The sequence below is a fragment of the Leptinotarsa decemlineata genome, unplaced genomic scaffold, assembly GCF_025532065.1.
Source record: "Leptinotarsa decemlineata unplaced genomic scaffold, Ldec_3_MD MMD2_tig00026328_RagTag_RagTag, whole genome shotgun sequence".
Lineage (NCBI taxonomy): Eukaryota > Metazoa > Arthropoda > Insecta > Coleoptera > Chrysomelidae > Leptinotarsa > Leptinotarsa decemlineata.
In genome coordinates this window covers 3,389,632-3,395,214 of record NW_027412688.1, presented here as the reverse complement: position 1 = coordinate 3,395,214, position 5,583 = coordinate 3,389,632, and the positions used below count along the sequence as shown (strand labels likewise).

The 5,583-nt window shown below is 36.9% G+C and overlaps 1 long non-coding RNA gene across 1 annotated transcript; it reads right to left on the bottom strand.

The window, feature by feature from the left end:
• Window positions 1-1,854: 1,854 nt before the first annotated feature.
• Window positions 1,855-3,927, bottom strand: LOC111512061 (uncharacterized). The gene is made up of 2 exons (XR_012467239.1): window positions 3,594-3,927; window positions 1,855-2,289 (listed from the first exon to the last, which is right to left on the bottom strand). It is a non-coding gene; the product is annotated as an uncharacterized lncRNA (long non-coding RNA).
• Between the last annotated feature and the right edge of the window lie 1,656 nt (window positions 3,928-5,583).

The following is a 5,583-nucleotide window of genomic DNA, read 5'->3' as shown; positions in this document are numbered from 1 at the left end:
CCTTAAAAACTCACTACCTTTCACTTTTCGATTTCAGATCGCCCGACATTCACTTTTCCTTCCATTTTTATCATATTATCTTCCTCTCTACTACTATTTCATTTGACTTATTACCTTTTCAGAAAGCTTCGGCACTGGAATAAATAATAAGGTCTTTTTAAAAATTCATTTCTAACATTATGATTTGTTCCTGGGGTAATTTCGTTGTAAACATCTTTTTCTATCCACAGGTTATGAAACTGCGGTTGTATAACGTACCCTTTAGATGTCATATATCTCCTCTAGAAGCTTCATATCAAGTGATCTAGTCGAAAACTCATTAGGATTTGTCAAATTTTCTAACCGGTAGCAAACGTGGTTTCTCGAAATGGCCCACTGGGTCACCTGATAAGGCATCTCTATTTCTGAGGAAATACGTGACATGTACAACCACAGTTCATTTTAGAAGGAGGGAGGGCTATTTATGTCTACATTGTACTCCATATGCTACCTCTCCACATTTTTCTGAAGAGAGAGGCTAGATGGACTGCATATGGACTTGTGCACATGGCCAATTGAACAAATCAATTCAATGAAGAGTACAACAGAGTGTTGGTCGACACTGGAAGTCACATCATTCTGGAAATTACCTCTGACTTTATGTCTCCAACTGTCAACTACGAAGTGCCTTATAAACTACTGTTCCCGAGTAGAGGACTGGATCCTCCGTGAGAAGGAAACATTAAGAGCAGACAGTTGTTGGTGTTTTCAGTCGCAGGTGTTTTCAGTCGCAGACCCACGACAGAGAAATCAACCTGTCTAGGAACATATGCGACCGTATTTCAAGCGGAGATTCACACTATTGAATTATGTGCGGGGAGATTGGAAGAATTCAACTCCATACAAAAGTCAATAAAAATATTCTCGGGCAGTCAAGCGGCGTTGGAAGCGCTGGGCAACGTCTAAGTTGACAGCAAAATGCTAAAAACGAATCTCATCGATAGGAAGACTTAACAGATCATCTTTGGTCTGGATTCCTGACCATACTGGCCTGGAAGACAATGAGGCTACTGATTCCCTTGCAAAGGAGGGTGCTGCGAGCAATTTTTTCAAACCAGAACCTGTCATTGGCATCGCTTTAGGCTTTGCTAAACAAAGATTGAACACCTGGATGGCAAGAAGATTTATGGACTTCTGGCAGAATCTTCCAGGACTGGCTCACACCAAGTTCCTCATTTACCCTTCGAAACTTCATACCAAATAGTTGTTGGACTACAGTAGGGATGAAGTACGATGTCTTACAGGTCACGGTCATTTGACAGAGGGGACCTAATCAGGTGTTTAGAGTTCGGCAGGGCCATACTCTTACCTTTTAACCTGAAAGACCACTCACCATACGAACTAATCGGCTTCGTTAAGAAGCTGGGTTTATTTGGTTGAGTGTGAATGGGTGTGTACCATGAAAAACCCTTGCGGGTTGCGATGGAAGCTCGAATAGACCCACCCACTTTGGACCTAATCTAACCTAACAACATATTATGCTATACTGGGAAATTAGTATAATTTTAAAATGTCTGAGAGATACGCTTTTGAATTGATGACTCTCCAGACTGTTCCAATCGTATATTTATGAAAATTTTCATAGAAAGTACCATTTTTAAAAGTTTATTGAATTAATAGAATCAACATTCCTGTTTTTTCGGAACTTGTTACATGAATCTTGACAAAAAAATTAGGGGTAATTCATCTCACGAACTCAGTCGATGAATTCGCATCAGCTGAATATTTGTTTTATGTCAATATTCATTTCATTGTATACATAAGACCATTCAAATTCCCTGAAAAACACAGGGGTCCAAAAATTGAGTACTACAATATTTCAGAAAAATGTATTGTGCTTACTTCAAATAAAATACGTTTTCCATTTCTTCTTCATTATTATCAACAAATTCAAGAATACCAACTTACTGTCAATTTAAAAAACGAAACAAATTACAATCATCCATGTTTGTGAATACAAATTAAAATTTCAGTTTCTCAGTCGTAACTGTTAGTAAAAAGTCTGGGCATAACAACTCTTATCTACATCAAAAAAAAGTATGATACCTAGCATTATTTTGTGTTTCTGCTCATCTGATAGGGCTGATAAAGTTGACTCTGCATCGACGAGTTGCATTCCTTCGAACACATCATGAATGTACGAGATTAAAATCTCCTTTTCTCTTGCCTTCAAGCTGTTCATGATTATATTTCCAGCATTTTTCACGTCGAGTAGACTCAATGTTACTAAACCAAATCCAATACAGAAAGCTACAAAAAAATACAGTGTGAGTCGCATCGAACTCCCTTCAAAAGTTTGAAATGAAGGAGTGAATATACTGTACTGTGAAAGCAAATTTTTGTTGTGGGGGAATCAATATTTGTCACTGTTTTTTGAATATATAACCTGCCACAATCTGAAAAAATAAAAGCTGAGTCAATAGAGAAACTACAGAAGTGTAATAAAGGCCAAACTGAAAATTTCTTACCGAAAAGTTTCAGTATGTCTATTATTACACTTCAACAGATTTTTCATTGATTAAGCTTTGTTGATTTTCCAGATTGTGAAAGGTTATATACCCAAAAGCAATGAAAACGAGAATCAAAACGATCGTTATCTAAGTGCATCTTCATCTGGCGAACCAACTCCAAAGTGTGCAGAGAAGCAACAATCGGCTGACAAGGTTAAGGTATCATTATTTTGGGATGCGCATGGTATAATATTTATCGACTATCTTTAAAAGGGAAAAACCAGCAGCAGCCACTATTATAGGATATTCACGTTAAGAAGAAAATTACATTTTTGGTAATTTTGTATATCCAATATAAAAACGTTAAAATTCCAAATGAAATGCGTTGAATAGCAATGAAACTAGTGAAATTTCATTTTGTAAGTTGCTCAACTGATTGAATTTCAGACGTAGACTAATTAAAAAAATAAAGCTAGAAAACTGTCAGTCTTTCTTTTCTTTTCAGAACTAATCATTTCTATTGATAAGACCAGCGTATATTCAATAAGCCTGAAGCATTGTCGAAACAATCTCAACAAATAGTAGCATCTTTAATAGACTACTTTGAAAGAGAACATGAGATTGCAAATGAGATTGTTACATAAGGTGAATCAATACATTATAAATTTACGTTGTAGGAATAAAGCACCATCTATATATAAAGGTGATACACTTGCAGAAAAATATGGGCATCAAGGGTAAATATTCATTTTGAGGGCACCAGACGATTTTGAAAAAAAATTTTGAATGCACTTACGTATTTTGATGCGCAGATTACGAATCCAAAATAAAAAAGCTGCGCTCCCCCTTATTTACAAAGTTACGCTCCTTCAAAGTTCAGACAGGGGCAACTTTTCAGCCTTACCTTTCAGAAGATAAACTATTTAAAAACACAAGCATTTATTCACTAGTTCATCTTTACACCTTATTCCTCCTTAAGTGACACTTTTCAATTCAACAATCAACATTTTTCCAATATAAATGTTAAAAAATGTACGGATCTGCTTTTTAGTTTTATGTTTATCTCTGTACTTTACGTTTTTAAGGTTTACATATAAAACTCACCTTCCAATCTGCTCACGAAAGCGAAACCTAATAAAAACAAGATTATTCTGAAGACAATCCAGTGTTTTGAAATCACGCCCAATTTCTTCTCCATTGATAACATTTGGCATACTTCCAATATAATTCTTTTTCTGTTGTCCATCTTTGATAATAATTCTAACGGTTTCGTTTCGGAAGTTTATTCTCACTGAAAAACTGTTCTATGAAGGTGCTGAGTTTTGAGAATCATCAATAAAAACCACCAACGATCGACGACAAGGAAGGGCATATATTATCAGTTCTTTTAATAAATGGTACAGGGTGATTTACGTCTGTTTGAAGGTGATTGACAATGTTCCATGATTTCACAAACTACACTTAAACGATTTGATCTCCACTAACTTTATTGAAAATAATCATAACATGTTTCGCTAATACATTAGCTTTTTCAAATGATTAATCATTTGAAAAAGCTAATGTTTTAGCGAAACATGTTATGATTATTTTCAATAAAGTTAGTGGAGATCAAATCGTTTAAGTGTAGTTTGTGAAATTACTATGGATCTTCATCAAGTAACGGCCGAATCAATCAGAAAAAAAAAAAAAAAAAAAAAAAAAAAAAAAAAAAAAAAAAATGTTCCATGATGATTTTCATTCGGCTACTCAACACTTGTCTAGATTTTTACTCCCTATAATACAACCATTACAAGGAAAACCATCGTCTTTTGTTAAGAATTCAAGGCATTTTGTCGAACTACTAGCGGCAATTGAAGTCACACATGAAGATCAACTAATCAGTTTCGACGTGGAAACCTTTACACCAACGTTCCGGTGAAAGAAGCACTCTGAATCATTCAGACGGAGCTATTCGAAAGTGAAAGATAGAACGAATTTACCTATAGAAGTAATTATGGAATTACTAGGATGCTGTGTATGAAACTGTTATTTCCACTTGAAGGACGAATTCTTTACAGAAGATGAGGGACTGCCAATGAGATCGCCACTTTCACCAGTCATAGTCAACATATATACATAACATGGAGTGCTTTGAAACTCTGGCAATTGAAAAAGCCCACAAGAAACCTCGTGTCTGGTTGAGATACGTAGACGACACCTTCATAATATAGAACCATGGAAATACTGAACTAGACGCCTTCCTGAAACACATTCACAGCATAAAACCTTCCATCACTTTCACAAAGGAGAAGGAAATCTACAATGAATTGCCATTCTTTGACGTATTGGTGAAGAGGACCGACACTGAGTGGAAAACATCTGTAAACCAAAAACCCACTCACACGGGACAGTATCTGAACCACGAATTCAACCACCATCAATAGACTAAAAGAGAAATCATCAAGACTCTATTAGACCGTACTTTCGGGCTCTGCAATGCGAAGAAGGAACTAGACATCATCAAAAATGATCTTCAACGGAATGGCTACCCCAAAGCGATGGTAGAAAAGACTTTGGCTAGAAGACTTCTCTACATCAGAGGATTATCGGAAAAGACAAAAAGGATTGGTTCCAAGTACAACATCAGAACCTGCTTCAGATCCGGAAACACTATCCGTAGCAGCCTCACAATAACAGACCACCAACCACGGACTGCAATTCCAAGAATTGCATTCACCGGATACCCCCGCGAGTTCCCATTGCCGTGCACAAGAAATACACACAGCGATGGGAAACCAGCAAATAAGGAATAGCAGAGATTGTTTGGACCCATCAATATAACATCGAGTAGTCCCAAGCTAAGATCATACACAGAGAGGAACATTGGTTTAGGAGGAAATTAAAAAAGCCGCTTGTCCGACAACATATTCAGCCAAGCAGCGAAGCTGCTTGGCTGAATATGTTGTTGGACAGAGACAGGCTTGTCTGGCTATCGGTGGTGCCATCAGTACCACACCGTCAGCGGCCATGGAGATCCTTCTAGATCTACCTCCTCTCCACATTTTTCTGGAAAGAGAGGCTAGATGTACTGCACATTGCCAATTGCACAAATCTA